The following is an 18383-nucleotide window of genomic DNA, read 5'->3' on the forward strand; positions in this document are numbered from 1 at the left end:
TCAGATTTCCTGCCCAAAATCTTGTTGGGCAAGGAAAATTGCAAGAGGGCATTTTGTAAGTGACCACCCTGAATGGGTTCACAGTGTCAAATTTGTGGCCCAAGGCTATTTAACACTTGCAGAACTTCAGCTACTTTTTCAAAATGGTATAATTTGGTGCCTATGCCCACTTTGCCAGCCTACTGTATTTCATGTCTAAATCTTTGTTGGGCAAAAAAAATACAAGTGAATCATATGTAGGTGACTGTGGCTGGAGGCCGACCACACGTGATTTAAATGGCTGACACGTCACAGAAGAGATTAACCCTCATGCCACAGCACCATTTCTTAAAGGACCTTTAGGCGCAGTGCGCCACTTACTGCGAATGTATATGTTTAATGTATAATTTAAAGTGTATCATTTAAAGAGAATTCACTTACCTGTTATGCTCTGGATGGCTAGGGGATCGAGAGTCCTCAGTGGGCTGCTGGATCCCCCCAGCCCCTTCCAGAAGAAATAAAATATCCTCCTTTGCAGCCTCATGCCTGGAAGTGTTATGAGGAGGTGCATAGGAAGCTGGCTAAGGCAGCCAGCTAACCATTTCAGGGAGCTCCAACATAGCTTCCCTTCCATGACCAGGAAGCCGTGCCCGGGGACCCTTCTTGCCCACCTCTGGAGCACAGATTCAGGCAGAGGTGGCTGGCCTGGTCCCTTAGCAGATTCCTGGAAGTAGGGTTTTGGAGGGAAACCTCCACCGGCCCTAGACGAGCAGACTCCTGGGTTGCGACCAAAACACCAGGTAGTCTCAGGCTCAGGGGAGTGACCACTCCCCCCTGTCCATAGGGGACAATGTTAAATTTGCATGTTGCCAGCACATGCACAGGTCATGCACTTAAGGAGATTGGTTGGAAACCATAGGGCGGAACCGCTACTGCTGTTATTTGTTTGATTAGCTCTAGCCATAACCCCTGATTGGTGTCGGCTGTTCCCACCTGATCCCTCGCAATGGACCAGGTCTGCATGGTAGCTTGGTCAGGGGGCTTGAACTTGGAGACGCCGAGCTCTTACCCAGAACAGCAGGAGAACGGAATAGCGTTTTTGCGCAATTCTGTTGGTCGCAGGGTACAGATGTACAGGTAAGATGTTTATTGCTCAGTGGTCTTTAAAAAGACCCATCCCTTCGGATTGAAGGGGAATAATCAGCATACAGTACAAGATGTTACAGGAATCTTAACAGCAGTTCTTCTCCACAAAGGATTGTCAAAGATGTACAACATACAGGGCTCACAGGCCCTCTTTTTATATCTTTCTTACACACAATATCACAGGGGGGCAAATCTGCCCTGGGTTCCGCTCAACCAAACATGATTCCTCACATAATATAATTTAACAACATATTACATTTCAAAGGAGTCACCCAATATCCTCCTTTCTAATCCACCCAAAAACATTTGGTTTCCTAAGCACAAACTGAGTTAGCATATACTGTTTCTAATAAGGTAAAAATAATGCTAACTTCTATTACATTCGTCTTTTCACATGTCTATGACTAAACCAGTTTTGGCTTTCTGAGTCTTAACACCTTCTAAATTCTTACACAAAATAGAAGCTTCCTAAACACAAACAACTTATTTTTTACCAAACTGGCTAGGTATTGTACATAGAGACACACCAGAGACCTCTGCATTGCATTTCAATGAAAGCGCTAAACGAAGGTTTGGTCACTACATCAGGATAATTACATATCACTAGGAGGCGAGAATGTCTCATAACCATTTGATTTCAATGTTACAGCTTTCTAAAACAAAACAACTTATACATTCCTTATAAGTGAATAAACATTTAAAAAGTACATTTCCACAACTGCGCACAGCACATTGAATGACATGTTCAACACATTACTTATACATTCGCAGTATGTGGCGCACTGCGCCTAAAGGTCCTTTTAAAAATGGTGCCGTGACATGAGGGTTAATCTCTTCAATGCCGTGGCAGCCAGTTTAATCACGTGTGGTCGGCCTCCGGCCACACTTCTCAACCCCCTCATCCATGCGGATCACCAGAGGGCCATGTCCCAACAATTTGGCTCCTGGTCCCGCAGACTCTTGGGGTGAAAGGATGCTACCTAGGGGCCTTTCCTTGTTGGTGCACAATGTCTAAATAGTAATACTGAAGTCCAAGGCTCCACCACAACAGTCTGTCACATCCCCTGTGGGAGCCCAGTTGCAAACATAGTGCTGAAGGTGGTTCAAAGCCCAAGCAATTGAAAACCACTGTGTTATAATTATGGCATACCCCACCTCCCACCATAGCAGTATCTTGCTCAATAAATCCACAGGGTGCTCCTGCCCATATGTCCCATCCTGGCTCCGTTCTGCTCCAAGTCCGTGCAATGACGCATTAGTTCGTACCACAATGTCCTGGTCCTCAAATTGCGCCATCTGCACTGGAGCTGGTACCAGAAATTCCTTCTATGACTGGAATGCCAACTCATGAGCGGGCATCCAGTCCACTGACTTGGGAAGTCCCTCCCTAGTCCAATCTGTAAGGGGTGTCACTACAGTACTAAAGTCAGGGACAACTCTTCCGTAGGGCCTTACAGTTTCCTTTTACCTGTCTTGGGGTTGTGGGCGGGACAGTTTCTGGTTGCCTCTACCCCCACTGGTCTGGGCCTACCACTGTCTCCCCCACACACTATACCCTGGGCACTGCACCTCTGTCATCTCCAAGCATCTCCGAAGCTCAAGCCCCCTGCCAGCTAACCAGCAGGAGCCTGGTCCATTGCAAGGGATCAGTCAGGAACATCCGACACCAAATAGGAGGAGTGGCCGCAGCCAGTCAAAGCATATGCAGTAGAGTGGTTCCAGGCGCCGGCGGTAGGAGCCCGAGTTTAATTAAGAAGCGGTTCAAAACATTGATGGTAAAGTTTGCTGGTGGCAGCATCGTTACACCCACGGCGCAGTGGGCGGAGTCAGTGACAGGTGGTCACTGACGGTAAGTGGGAATCCCTGATACCCCAAGGTCGAGTGGGGATCAAACCCCCAACCTGTGATCGGGAGTCCGGGCTGGAAGACATCCGGTCACAAAGGCTATTTAACCATGGCAACACTACAGCTTCTTATTCAAAATTTGATAATTTGGTGCCTGTGCTCACTTTGCCAGCCTATTTCATGCCCAAAATACTTGTTGGGCCAGAAAAAATACAAGTGAATCATATGTAGGTGACCATTGTCTGTTATTTGATAGTGTCAAATTTGTCGTTCAAGGCTATTTAACGCTTGCAACGCTACAGCTACTTTTTTAAATCAATACAATTTGCACCATTGCCCATTTTGCCAGCCTATTTCATGCCCAAAACCTTGTTGGGCCAGGTAAAATACAAAAGGGTCATCCCATTTGTAGGTTGCAAAGGTCAAATTTCTGGCCCAACGATGTTTAGCCCTTGCAAAACTACAGCTATTATTCAAGTCAATAGCATATGTAGCTGTGCCCAATTTGCCAGCCCATTTCATGCTCTAACCCTTGTTGGTTCAGGCCAAATACAAGTTGGTCATATCTCAGTGACCCCCCTATGTTGGATAGAAGTCTCAAATTTGTGGTCCAAGGCTATTTAACCCTTGCAGCACAACAGCTACTTATTCAAAATTGTATCATTTTGTGCCTGTGCCCATTTTGCCAGCTTTTTGTATGCCCAAAACCTTGTAGTGTCAGTCAAGATACAATTGGGTCATATGTAAGTGACTTTTCTCTGTTGCTTGGAAGTATCAAATTTGTGGTCCAAGGCTATTTTACCCTTTCAACAATACAGCAATTTATTCAAAATGTGAAAATGTGGTGCCTGTGCTCAGTTTGCCAGCCTTTTTCATGCCCAAAACCATGTTGTGCCAGGCAAAATCCAATTGGGTCTTTTATAAGTGACTGCTCTCTGTTGGTTTGCAAATGTCAAATTTGTTGCCCAAGGCTATTTAATACTTGCAACACTACAGCTACTTATTCAAATCAATACAATCTGTATCTGTGCCCACTTGCAAGTCTATTTCATGCCCAAAACCTTGTTGGGCAAGGCAAAATACAAGTGGGTCATATCTAAGTGACCCCCCTTTGATGGTTAGAAGTTGCAAATTGTATTTAACCCTTGCAACACTACAGCTACTTATTCAAAATGGTATAATTTGGTACCAGTGCCCACTTTACTAGCCTATTGGAGCAACATGATACTGACAAATCTTCAGCTCCACTCTTCAACCGGCAAGAACATCAACTATATATGTGGAAATCTCACACGGCACACCAACAGCTCCAGCAGCCACATATATAAATTTGTGAAACACTATTATATATGATAAAGGGTAAATATTACATTAGTGCTCATTTTCTTCCACCACAGGGATTGTTTTGCCTTTGGCCTCCGTTATTTCAAGAAAGAGAAAACAAGTTGTGTAGTATTCAATGTGCATAAATCAGATTTCCTGCCCAAAATCTTGTTGGGCAAGGACAATTGCAAGAGGGCATTTTGTAAGTGACCACCCTGAATGGATTCACAGTGTCAAATTTGTGGCCCAAGGCTATTTAACACTTGCAGAACTTCAGCTACCTTTTCAAAATGTTATAATTTGTTGCCTATGCCCACTTTGCCAGCCTATATATATATATATATATATATATATATATGCCCAAATTTTTGTTGGGCCAGGCAAAATACAATTGGGTCATATGTAAGTGACCCCCAGCTGTAATTGACTTATCTCTAAATATTGGAAATGTCTCATTTCTTGCTCCAGGCCATTTAACCCTTGCAACACTACAGTTACTTATTCAAACTAAAATATGGTGCTTATGCCCACTTTGCCAGCCTATTTTATGCCCAAAACCTTGGTGGGCCTGGCAAAATACAAGTGGGTCAAATGTAGGTGACCCAGTGGCATAACTTCATCCCATATTAAAATGTACGACCCCCCAGCACCTATGCCAGCCCAAGCTGTTTCCCCCCTATGCAGTTCCCCCAGTAGTGGTCCCACTGTGTAGTGCCCTCTGTAGAGGTCCCCCTATGCAGTGGCGCATATGTAGTGCCCCCCAGTAATGGTCCCCTTTTGCAGTACCTCCAGTAGTGGTCCCCCTTTGCAGTGCCCCAGTAGTAAGGGCCCCTGTAGTGCTCCCAGTAGTAATCCCCCTGTAGTCAACTCCCTGTAGTGCCCCCAGTAATGCCCCCTGTATTAAGCCCCCAGTAATGCCTCCTGTAGTAAGCCCCCGTAATGCCCCCTGTAGTAAGCCCCCAGCAGGGGCGTATCTACCCATTGGCCAGGATGGCACTCGTCAGGGGCGCCGACCAAAGGGGGGGCGCCACCCGGCAGTGCCACCAGTAGCCAAGGGGTGGACAAGTCCCTCGGCCCCACAAGTGTAGGGCAGACCGCAGTGATAGCGGTCTGCCCTACACAGTGTACAAACACACAGCCGCCAGCGGCGGCTGTGTGTTTGTAATAGCAGCCAGCTAATGAGAGTCTGCCTGACTCTCATTAGCTGCTGCATTGTCCGCAGAGGGAGCCGGCTGGAGCTCGCTAATGAGCTCCGTCTTCCGGCTCCCTCTGCAGGCATGTGATGGGCGAGACGTCATGACATATGATGTCTCTCCCATGCAGGAGAAGAGCAGGCGGGACTAAGCGGACAGCGGCGGTCGCGTCAGGAATGAGGATCAGGTAAGTTTTTTTTTATTCTCTCTTTGTGTGTGTGTGTGTGTGGGGGGGCACTGAAATAGGGGGTGACCGCTTTGTATAGGGGTGGCCACTACTGGGGGCACTCTATAGGGGAGGCCACTACTGGGGGCACTCTATAGGGGTGGCCACTACTGGGGGCACTTTATGGGGGGTGCCTGCTACTGGCGGCTCTGTATATGGGTGGCCACTACTGGGGACAATTTAGGGTGGTGGCCACTACTTGGGGCACTGTATAGGGGTGGCCACTACTGGGGGTAATTTAGGGGGGTTGCACTGTATAGGGGGGGCACTGTATAGGGGGGCTACTAATGGGTGCAATGCAGCATAGGGGGATTGCTACTGGAGGGTTACTACTGGGGGCTCTGCATAGGGGGGGCGCCAGTCCATTACATTGCCAGGGGCGCTTGGATCCCTAGATACACCCCTGGCCCCCAGTAATACCCCCTGTATCAAGCCCCCTGTAGAAAGCCCCCAGTAATGCCCCCTGTAGTAAGCCCCCATAATGCCCCCTGTAGTAAGCCCCTGTAATGCCCCCTGTAGTGCTCCCAGTAAAAGCCCAGATTCAAATGACTCCATTGTCTCCTGGAGTTCCGCCACTGAAGTGACCTATCCTCTATAGGTTGAAAAGGTCAAATTTGTGGCCCAAGGCTGTTTAACACTTGCAGCACTTCAGCTACTTTTCAATATGGTATAATTTTGTGACTATTCCCACTTTGCCAGCCTAATTAATGCCCAAATCCTTGTTCAGCCAAGCATGATACAATTGGGTCATATGTAAGTGACCCCACTGCAGTTGGTTGGAATTGTCAAATTTGTGGCCCATGGCTATTTAATCCTTGCAACACTACAGCTTCAAATTCAAAATTTGATCATTTGGTGCCTGTGCCAACTTTGCCAGCCTATTTCATGCCCAAAATACTTGTTGGGCCAGAAAAAATACAAGTGGGTCATATGTAAGTGACACCCTGCTGTTGGTTGGAATTGTCAAATTTGTTGCCCAAGGCTATTTAACACTTGCAACACTACAGCTATTTATTTAATTCAATACAATTTGCACCTTTGCCAGCCTACTGTATTTCATGCCCAACACCTCGTTGGGCCTAGTATAATGCAATTGGGTCATATGTAAGTGATCCCCATCTGTAGACTGCAAAGGTCAAATTTGTTGCCCAAGGCTAATTAACCCTTGCAGCACGACAGCTACTCATTCAACATTGTATAATTTGGTGACTGTGCCCAATTTGCCAGCCTATTTCAGGTACAAAACCTTTTTGGGCAAGGCACTATACAAGTGGGTCATATGTAAATGACACCCCGCTGTTGGTTGACATTGTCAAATTTGTAGTCCAAGGCTATTTAACCCTTGCAGCACAACAGCTACTTATTGAATATTTTATAATTTGGTGCCTGTGCCCATTTTGCCAGCTTTTTTTATGCCCAAAACCTTGTAGGGTCAGTCAAGATACAATTGGGTCATATGTAAGTGACTTTTCTCTGTTGGTTGGAAGTGTCAAATTTGTGGTCCAAGGCTATTTTACCCTTTCAACATTACAGCTATGTATTCAAAATGTGAAAATTTGGTGCCTGTGCTCAATTTGCCAGCCTTTTTCATGCCCAAAACTTTGTTGTGCCAGGCAAAATACAAGTGGGTCTTTACTAAGTGACTGCTCTCTGTTGGTTGAAAATGTCAAATTTGTTGCCCAAGGCTATTTAATACTTGCAACACTACAGCTACTTATTCAAATCGATACAATCTGTATCTGTGCCCACTTGCAAGTCTATTTCATGCCCAAATCCTTGTTGGGCAAGGCAAAATACAAGTGGGTCATATATAAGTGACCCCCCTTTGTTGGTTAAAAGTTGCAAATTGTATTTAACCCTTGCAACACTACAGCTACTTATTCAAAATGGTATAATTTGGTGCCAGTGCCCACTTTACCAGCCTATTGGAGCAACATGATACTGACAAATCTTCAGCTCCGCTCTACAACTGGCAAAAACATCAACTATATATGTGGAAATCTCAAACGGCACACCAACAGCTCCAGCAGTCACATATATATAGATTTGTGAAACACTATTATATATGATAAAGGGTAAATATTACATCAGCGCTCGTTTTCTTCCACCACAGGGATTGTTTTTCCTTTGGTCTCCGTTATTTCAAGAAAGAGAAAACAAGTTGTGTAGTATTCAATGTGCATAAATCAGATCTCCTGCCCAAAATCTTGTTGGGCAAGGACAATTGCAAGAGGGCATTTTGTAAGTGACCACCCTGAATGGGTTCATAGTGTCAAATTTCTGGCCCAAGGCTATTTAACACTTGCAGCACTTCAGTTATTTTTTCAAAACGGTATAATTTGATGCCTATGTGCACTTTTCCAGCTTAATTAATGCCCAAATCTTTGTTGGGCGAAGGAAAATACAAGTGGGTCATATGTAAGTGACCACCCCGCTGTTAAATGGAAATGTCAAATTTGTAGCCCAAGGCTGTTTAACCCTTGCAACTCTACAGCTACTTATTCAAAATAAAATATGGTGCCTCTGCCCACTTTGCTAGCCTATTTCATACCCAAATCCTTGTTCGGCCAGGCATGATACAATTGGGTCTTATGTAAGTGACCCCCCTGCTGTTGGTTGGAATTGTCAAATTTGCGGCCCATGGCTATTTCATCCTTGCAACACTACAGCTTCAAATTCAAAATTTGATAACTTGGTGCCTGTGTCGACTTTGCCAGCTTATTTCATGCCCAAAATACTTGTTGGGCCAGAAAAAATACAAGTGAATCATATGTAGGTGACTGTTCTCTTTTGATTAGTAGTGTCAAATTTGTGCTTCAAGGCTATTTAATACTTGCAACACTACAGCTACTTATTTAAATCAATTCAATTTGCACCTTTGCCAGCATATTTCATGCCCAACACCTTGTCGGGCCAGGTATAATTCAATTGGGTCATATGTAAGGGATCCCCATCTGTAGGCTGCAAAGGTCAAATTTGTTGCCCAAGGCTGATTAACCCTTGAAGCACGACAGATACTTATTCAAAATTGTATAATTTGGTGCCTGTGCCCAATTTGCCAGCCTATTTCATGTTCAAAACATTTTTAAGCCATGCACTATACAAGTGGATCATATGTAAGTGACACCCCGCTGTTGGTTGGAATTGTCAAATTCGTTGCCCAAGGCTATTTAACACTTGCAACACTACAGCTACTTATTTAAAATGGTATCATTTTTCAATGTGCCTGCTTTGCCAGCCTGTTTCATGCCCAAAATACTTGTTGGGCCAGAAATAATACAAGTGAATCATATGTAGGTGACCATTCTCTGTTGTTTGGTAGTGTCAAAATAGTGGCTTAAGTCTATTTAACCCTTGCAACACTACAGCTACTTATTCAAAATGGTATAATTTGGTGCCTGTGCCCACTTTACCAGCCTTTTGGAGCTACCGGATACAGACAAATCTTCAGCTCCGCTCTCCATTCCTGCAAGATCAACTATATATGTGGAAACCTCAAACGGCACACCAATAGATCCAGCAGTCACATATATAAATTTGTGAAACACTAGTATATATGATAAAGGGTAAATATTACATTAGCGCTCGTTTTCTTCCACCACAGGGAAAATACAAGTGGGTCATGTCTATGTGACTCCCCTCTGTAGGTTATAAGGGTCAAATTTGTGGTCCAAGGCTTTTTAACCCTTGCAACACTACAGCTACTTTTTCAAAATGGTATAATGTGGTGCCTATGCCTACTTTGTCAGCCTATGATTTGTCTATATTACTTTTGTTTCTTATTAACTATTTTTATGTATATAAATTACTCTGTGTTTACTAATGTCCCAACATTATAGCAGAGTATTTCATTGTTCTATTTTGTCAAGTTAGTTTGCCAATCACATCTTCCATTTGCTGCATTTATACTTGATCCTCCTGTTTGTCTAGTGCTGGGTATATATTCTTTCAGCCTATTTCATGGCCAAACCCTTGTTGGGCCAGGCAAATTACAGTTAAAACAATTGAATTACACAAATTTCAATATAAATTGTTCTGAATAATAAGCTGGAGCACTAATAAGAAGTGAATAAGAGGCTGGAGCACTAATAAGAAGTGAATAAGAGGCTGGAGCACTAATAAGAAGCTAACTTCAGCCATGTCTGCACCAGTATGGATTATTAATGTATGATATTCTCTCCCACATATTACTAATTATATTTTAGCTGTAACTGTTTGATGTTATATACGGTTGCTGTACAGTACCTTTAGTACTGTATATGATTTGTATATCCACCGAGAGTCCCATTATTATAAACCACATTACTGTCCAGATGTAGAGATCTTTTTTCCTTCATGTACTTTCACAGATTCCTGAGGTTAAATTGATACATTGGAATAAATTGTATCCACTTATGTTTCAATAGAATAGGTACAATGTTATAATACGATTTGCGGATTCCCAAAAGTATCATATTGTTTCCAATGCATACAGCAGTTCCGAATATACACATTTCTAAAGCTACTCACAATTTGATAACTGAGACCTAACATATAAAGGTACCCTTGATACTTTCATATAGAGTATAGTGTGATATTCCGTACATTAGCAAGTGTAGCTAGTAAGGCACATATATTATTGTTTCCACGCAATACTATCCCCACCCATGGCAGCTATTCAGTACATTATATGTAATTACATTGTCTCTTTGGACCCGGGTCCTGTACTGTGAGGGTGTAATATTCCCGCCGTAAGTGGTCACCGTGACTGAAGCTTTCTTATTGGGACCCGCTTCATTCTCCCGCGAGTGCATGTGGCTGCCTCTGATTTGCTGGATATTCAGCTATTAATCGACTGTTGTAATGTATTTGCAGCCGCTGCACCCAGTTTTCATCTGTCCTTCTCCCCGAGTTCCCCACATGTACAGTGGGTACAAGGAGCTACAATATCTCTGCTGTTACCGGAATTAGCGGTTCTGGAACTCAAAGCGGAATGGCGGCACCCAGCGTCTCACGCCCATTACCATTATTGTGCTGCTGCCGGAACATGTGGGCTATAAGCAACAGCAGGATCGCGGGTATTGGCCGTAGACAAACCGTGCTCACCGCTTCCATCCCATCAGCAGGACGCCTACCGCCGCTACATATGTGACTCATTTCATTCCCAATCCGGCCTGTTACATAGAATAAAGGAGGAAATAAGTGGTACCCCCAAACTTACAGCCCACTATACTTAGTGGCTTAACAGGTTCGTTATTAGACATTGGTTATTGTACAGTGATTTCCTCCAGAATAAACACAAATTAGGTAAGAAAATTTTATCTTTATTCTTCAGGCTCGTTCCAGCAACTTTTTCCTTTGATGAACCAATTCACATCAAACAACTTGTACCAAGTATTACAAATATAATTTAGAATAAATGACTTACAAAACTCTATAAATAACCTTTTTGAATCAGCTTTTCCTACATACTGCATCATAAAATAATAATTCTCGAGTGAAGATTTGGTAAACATATATAAGCATTAAGCATTACAACTGTATCTTAATAATTTTTCTTTAAACTATATACTGCAGTATAAAATAACCAGCCACCCCTAAATGTCACTTTAGATGTAACTAGGTTATAACCTCGGTGGTGCACAACTCTCTCTCTTTGCAGTGACTCCTGGATAACTGGCTGGCTGCGGGTTACATTAGGTGCTGATCTTGGGCGTAATAGCTAGTTCTCAAACTACAGAGTCTGTCTAGCTTGTCTCTTAAACTCCTTTAAATCTTTTGCTGTTCTCCTTAAAGTACAGTCCGCAGCTCTTATTGTTATAACTATATGCGGCAGCGATGGGCTTTTCTTACTCCTTGTCCCACAGTCTATACTGAGTGGAGAGCTGCTCGGTCTGTCCATACATTTGGGGAGATAGCACCTGAACTAACAGTTGGCGACTGGACAGTGTCTGTCTTTATGCTTAGTACTACAGCTCCCTCCTCTGCTATCTGCGCTGCTAGTGTTGAGACTCGCTGCCTTTGTGGTGTAATATGCTGGTGATTTGGTTGGCCTAAGGTATGTATTGTGTTACCTCAGGTGCTTCAGTACTCACTATGCTGGGCTCACTGCTTCTTTAGCTCTCAGCTGTCCTCCTTTATGTGCTGGTGGACTGAAGTAACTAGGGGCAGTTTTCTCTGGTGTCTGTAGCTGGCTCTCCAAGGGCTTCTCAGCCGGTCTCTGGTGTCAGTCACTGAGTACAGCTTTGATGGTAGGAGGAGAATCTCCCCTCAGTCTGCGCCACCTCTACTGTTGTGACACAGGGCTTTATTTTGACCATAAGGTTAGCAACACAACTGCTTCATCCTCAGGTACCTCAGCATACTCTCCGACCAACTGCTGCTCGCTCCCAACTGTCACTTTCCTACCACCTGACACTGGTCATGTGACCTGCTCCTGAGCTGCTGCTGAAACTGCTTTGAATTGTCTGTCTGTGTAATAATAACAGACATGCGCTGTAATGCGATGCACGGTGTCAGGTGTAATATCTTGCATAGTGGGGTATTACATTCATCTCCGCTGAAAATATGTGTGTCCTCACGCAACAGAAAACAGTCCAATATAGAACAGTCCGTTTGACATTTTCTGAAACAAAAGAACTATTTACATCTGGCATACACAAAAACAAAACCTTTTCTATACATTTGTTTACAGGCTAATGTCTATACTGAATAGGTATAGCGCCTTTGTATCTCCTCCCCGACTTTCTCAAACCTGCTGCATAATTAAGGCTATCTCATGGGAACTCATTTCAGTGTATTCATGGTCTGGGAATTTGTACTCCGATGGTACAGACTCCTTTGCTTCAATATATGGTTCCTCAAGATCAATAGATTTAGACTTTTGCAGAAAAGAAACTATGCAATTTGGTTCAGGGGACCCCAACCTCTCTGCTATTGGTGAATTAGCAACCCTTTCACTGTCTGACTTGCAATCAGTCAAGGTCATACTAGAATGGGTGTCATCCATTTTGAATCTACTCTGAGATAATGGCTCTGAAGGAGGTTGTGGTCTGATCACTCCCCGCAAGTTTTGCTTTCCCAATCCACTTTGCTCCTCCACATCTTGCTCAACTGTTCTCTTCAGCACTTCACCTGACATTGCGGCATTGGAATATTTTTGTCTGCATTTATATGGTCTCCTTGGATAGAATGGTTGATAGCAGCGACGCCTTCGGTAAGGCCATTGTTTATTAGCACCCTCTCTGTCTACCACACTTTCAATTTCTTCAGAGTTCTCTCTTCCTTCACTGTGTTGGTAGTTCGGTGAAAAACCTCTTCGTTGTGGATAGCGCCAATAATGGTCGTAACCTGCTGCATATTTGCTGCCTTGGACTGGAACACCACCTGGGCCAGTTACGTTAGCTGCTTGTAGACCTTTCTCCCCAACAACGACTTCAAACTCTACAGTCTCTCCATCTCCCAAACTGCGGAGGTACTTCCTGGGGTTGTTTTTCTTGATGGCGGTATAATGTACGAACACATCCTCCATGGTGTCCTTCCGGTTCACGAATCCATAGCCGCGTTGCACATGGAACCATACGACTTTGCCCCAAATTCTTCTTGCGATGGCTGATGTAACATCACCTGCTGATGGCGTGCTTGCAATTTTTATTTGGTTCTGTAATATTGGGTTCAAACTCGCAACTCTGGGTTGCCCTTCTTCCATTTGTGGACCTATTCTTTCTGTCTCTTCTGAGGGCTGGTCCTTGGGCTCTCTATGGATGCAATAGCGTTCAATGTGGCCACTTTGCCGACAACTTCTGCAGATGGGCCTCCCTTGTGAATCGAATTCATCCGTTGGATGTAGGCCTGACTCACGAGGAATGTTCCATCGTGACTTGTTTCTCCCACCTTGTTCCTGGCGCCAGTCTCTGTGTTTTGCTTCAGCCTGTTCTTGTCGGAGTTCTCTCAACTCTCTTCCCATCTCTGAAAGACTTTGTGCCAATTTGGTGATTTTGTTATCAAGGGCCCCGATCGGATCATGAGCAGACTGCACCTGCATCTGCTGGGTAATTGCTCCCTTTAGTGTCAGGGGGTCAGGCCCAATGTATTTACTGCTCTCTTCAATGTCTCCATCTTCCATCTGTTCTGACAATTTGTTGTCATCACTCTGATTGAGTCCAAGAATTTGCAACATCGTCTCCTTGAACTCTGAAAATGAACAGCTCTGATGGTTGTGTTTCCACATCCTCAGTTGTGCTCGTAGTACTTCTCATCGTGCCCCTTCGATAAATAAATTAGAGTCTCGTCGACTCGTTCTACTTCCCTCGATTCTCGGGCTTGGATGTCCTTCATAGCTTCCTGTAGGCCCAGAGCAAATTCTCTCAGTGACTCTTGAGGTTGCTGTTTCCTAGCATACAAACGTCTTCTAAGTTCAGAGACTGTCCTTGAGTCAAATATACTTTCTAACTTTTTGAAAACATCCTCCGTTGTTTTTCTTTCATCATCCGCCCACGCTTTCACCTCTCGCAAAGCAGCTCCTTTCAACTGTCCAATGACTATTTCCACTCTGTGTTCGTCATTCAGTGGATATAATTTGAACATTGATCGCATTTTGTCCTTAAATTCTTTAATAGTGCTTGCACCCTGTGTGCATATCTCTCCTGAATACGTGGGTAACCATGGAGCCCCAAAATAGTATGGCATCACAATGGGTGATGTCTGTGTCATATGTACCATACCACTGCTGGGTGAGGCATTTGTTGATCTTGAAGCTTTCTGTCCTGGAGAGGCAGGTAATTGTCTCCGGCCCGTGGTTGATGCAGGGGTTTGTGGTGCAAACATTTTCCTGTCGTATCCTGTTCGCGGACGCCAAATGTGGTACCCCCAAACTTACAGCCCACTATACTTAGTGGCTTAACAGGTTCGTTATTAGACATTGGTTATTGTACAGTGATTTCCTCCAGAATAAACACAAATTAGGTAAGAAAATGTTATCTTTATTCTTCAGGCTCGTTCCAGCAACTTTTTCCTTTGATGAACCAATTCACACCAAACAACTTGTACCAAGTATTACAAATATAATTTAGAATAAATGACTTACAAAACTCTATAAATAACCTTTTTGAATCAACTTTTCCTACATACTGTATCATAAAATAATAATTCTCGAGTGAAGATTTGGTAAACATATATAAGCATTAAGCATTACAACTGTATCTGAATAATTTTTCTTTAAACTTTATACTGCAGTATAAAATAACCAGCCACCCCTAAATATCACTTTAGATGTAACTAGGTTATAACCTCGGTGGTGCACAACTCTCTCTCTCTCTTTGCAGTGACTCCTGGATAACTGGCTGGCTGCGGGTTACATTAGGTGCTGATCTTGGGCGTAATAGCTAGTTCTCAAACTACAGAGTCTGTCTAGCTTGTCTCTTAAACTCCTTTAAATCTTTCGCTGTTCTCCTTAAAGTACAGTCCGCAGCTCTTATTGTTATAACTATATGCGGCAGCGATGGGCTTTTCTTACTCCTTGTCCCACAGTCTATACTGAGTGGAGAGCTGCTCGGTCTGTCCATACATTTGGGGAGATAGCACCTGAACTAACAGTTGGCGACTGGACAGTGTCTGTCTTTATGCTTAGTACTACAGCTCCCTCCTCTGCTATCTGCGCTGCTAGTGTTGGACTCGCTGCCTTTGTGGTGTAATATGCTGGTGATTTGGTTGGCCTAAGGTATGTATTGTGTTACCTCAGGTGCTTCAGTACTCACTATGCTGGGCTCACTGCTTCTTTAGCTCTCAGCTGTCCTCCTTTATGTGCTGGTGGACTGAAGTAACTAGAGGCAGTTTTCTCTGGTGTCTGTAGCTGGCTCTCCAAGGGCTTCTCAGCCGGTCTCTGGTGTCAGTCACTGAGTACAGCTTTGATGGTGGGAGGAGAATCTCCCCTCAGTCTGCGCCACCTCTACTGTTGTGACACAGGGCTTTATTTTGACCATAAGGTTAGCAACACAACTGCTCCAACCTCAGGTACCTCAGCATACTCTCCGACCAACTGCTGCTCGCTCCCAACTGTCACTTTCCTACCACCTGACACTGGTCATGTGACCTGCTCCTGAGCTGCTGCTGAAACTGCTTTGAATTGTCTGTCTGTGTAATAATAACAGACATGCGCTGTAATGCGATGCACGGTGGCAGGTGTAATATCTTGCATAGTGGGGTATTACACAAGGAGCTACAATATCTCTGCTGTTACCGGAATTAGCGGTTCTGGGACTCAAAGCGGAATGGCGGCACCCAGCGTCTCACGCCCATTACCATTATTGTGCTGCTGCCGGAACATGTGGGCTATAAGCAACAACAGGATCGCGGGTATTGGCCGTAGACAAACCGTGCTCACCACTTCCATCCCACCAGCAGGGCGCCTACCGCCGCTACATATGTGACTCATTTCATTCCCAATCCGGCCTGTTACATAGAATAAAGGAGGAAATAGAAATTATTGGCGGGATTTTTGAAAACTGAAAATAATCTGCCTCAACCAATCAGGATTAAGCGCGTGTTTAAAATATCAAACCAGGATTGTCTGTTACCCTCCGAGAGATCCGCCGCTATCAGACATCCACCGAGCTACTGATCCGCCAGCGTCTGGTGAGAGAGATCGCCCAAGATTTCAAGACCGACCTGCGCTTCCAGAGCTCTGCCGTCATGGCCCTACAAGAGGCCAGCGAGGCTTATCTGGTCGGGCTCTTCGAGGACACAAATCTGTGCTCTATCCACGCCAAGAGGGTGACCATAATGCCCAAAGACATCCAGCTGACCCGCAGGATCCGAGGGCCTAGATAATACTCGGCACTCCTATACACGCAGCACAAAGGCTCTTTTCAGAGCCACAGCTGAAGCATAAACTACTTATTTATTTTTGAGCAACAGGATAATGACAAATCTTCATCCGGCAAGAACATCAACTATATATGTGGAAACCTCAAACGGCACACCAACAGATCCAGCAGTCACATATATCAATTTTGGAAACCCTATTATATATGATAAAGGGTAAATATTACATTAGCGCTCGTTTTCTTCCACCACAGGGATTGTTTTTCCCTTTGGTCTCCGTTATTTCAAGAAAGAGAAAACAAGTTGTGTAGTATTCAATGTGCATAAATAAACACCATGTGGACCTCACAATTATAAGTGCTTGTCTTTAAAGTGTCACACTTGTGACGTCAGCAACACCCCAATGGTATTGCCCTTACTTGATTTTTAATTTGCAGTAAATCCCATCACTTTATTTTCACTGATTACACCAAAATTCCACCTTGTTAGATAAAATCCTTCCCACTTTAATGGAAGAAACGAAATATGGAAAACAATGCTATTCAGTTTATAATCGCAATTCTAGTCACATATCTGAACGTGCATATACAATTTGATATATTCTTATAGTAAATATAATCCCCAGTCAGCTTGCCAGAAAGAAGAGCAATTGCAAATTCTTGTATGGCCATAAGAAGTGATAGCAGTAGAAGTTTTTAAAGGAATTTAAAGCTTGTAAATGTGCGTAGACTAAAGTGGAACCAACTTCACTTATTAATTAGCAATAATTTATAAGTGATATCTGTAACCCGGAAAGGCCTCTAGGTTCTGGATGATGATGCCCTTAAATATATTACACACTATTTTTTTTTTTTTCTAAATGCTTTACACTGGCGTTATAATAATTTCTCAATCGCGATGTCTGCAGCTGAATACTTTGACAACCAGGATCCACACACTACTATCTGTAATGACCATCTGCTTATAGTAGTAGAGATGGATGGGTTGCCATGAAAGAGACATGAGTATGTGCAGTGTGGGGTCCCCTTGTTTTTGGGTAAACATGTAAAATGAGCCTCTGGTTTTTACCTGTAAAAGACTCTATTCCCACAGTTTGAGGTGTTGTGCACATGATTTAGTTCAAATTATTGAAATTGAAGTGATTCTTTATTGTTCAATTTCAATATATTCTTTAACATTAATACACGCAATAATCCAATTGACTGTGAGAAACCTAAGGAAAGTACCATCAGCATTCTTCACAGAAAGAGGGGTTTCTAAGAGGGTTTCACCTTTATCCTTCCTGTCATTAGTGGTTACTGGTTTGCTCATCAGTCTTGTGAAGCTGGCATTAACCCTTGCACAAAATGTTATTTTCTTTGGGCGGCATGTTTATATTTATTATGTTAAGTAGATTATTATTTTTGCTTGTTCCATTTATCTCATATACAGTGTATGCATTTGACTCCATTTATTTTATAGCATTGAGCATTTATAGCATTGAGATAAATGTGTGTGGGGAAATTGAGTAACGCAACTGTCAATAAAACCCCATACAATTTTATTGATAGGTGTCATAAATATAAAATATATTACATGCGGCCCTCGACAGTTTACTAAAGTGTGATTACCTTCCATCCCCCAATAATAATTGTCCACCCAAGCTTAATGCCCTCCAGTGATGGCAGCACATGCACATGGGGACCTATTGGGAAGCCAGTGTCCCCTAAATATACCACCTCTCAGTATTTACTTAGTAATCACCAATTACTATCTGCACCAGTATCTCACTAATAACTACGTAATTGCATGTTCAGAAATCATGAGAGTAGAAACAGAACAAGCAAAATGTAAATAAAATAACTGAATGTGCAGAAGGAAAATACAAATCT

The 18383-nt window shown here is 43.5% G+C and overlaps 1 protein-coding gene across 1 annotated transcript in view; it reads right to left on the reverse strand.

The window, feature by feature from the left end:
* Window positions 1-18383, reverse strand: part of LOC148517106 (histone H2A type 1-like) — a 28694-nt gene that overhangs the window by 1055 nt on the left and 9256 nt on the right. The window lies entirely within an intron of this gene.

The sequence above is a fragment of the Taudactylus pleione genome, unplaced genomic scaffold, assembly GCF_031769625.1.
Source record: "Taudactylus pleione unplaced genomic scaffold, aTauple2 ptg000226l, whole genome shotgun sequence".
Classification (NCBI taxonomy): Eukaryota; Metazoa; Chordata; class Amphibia; order Anura; family Myobatrachidae; genus Taudactylus; species Taudactylus pleione.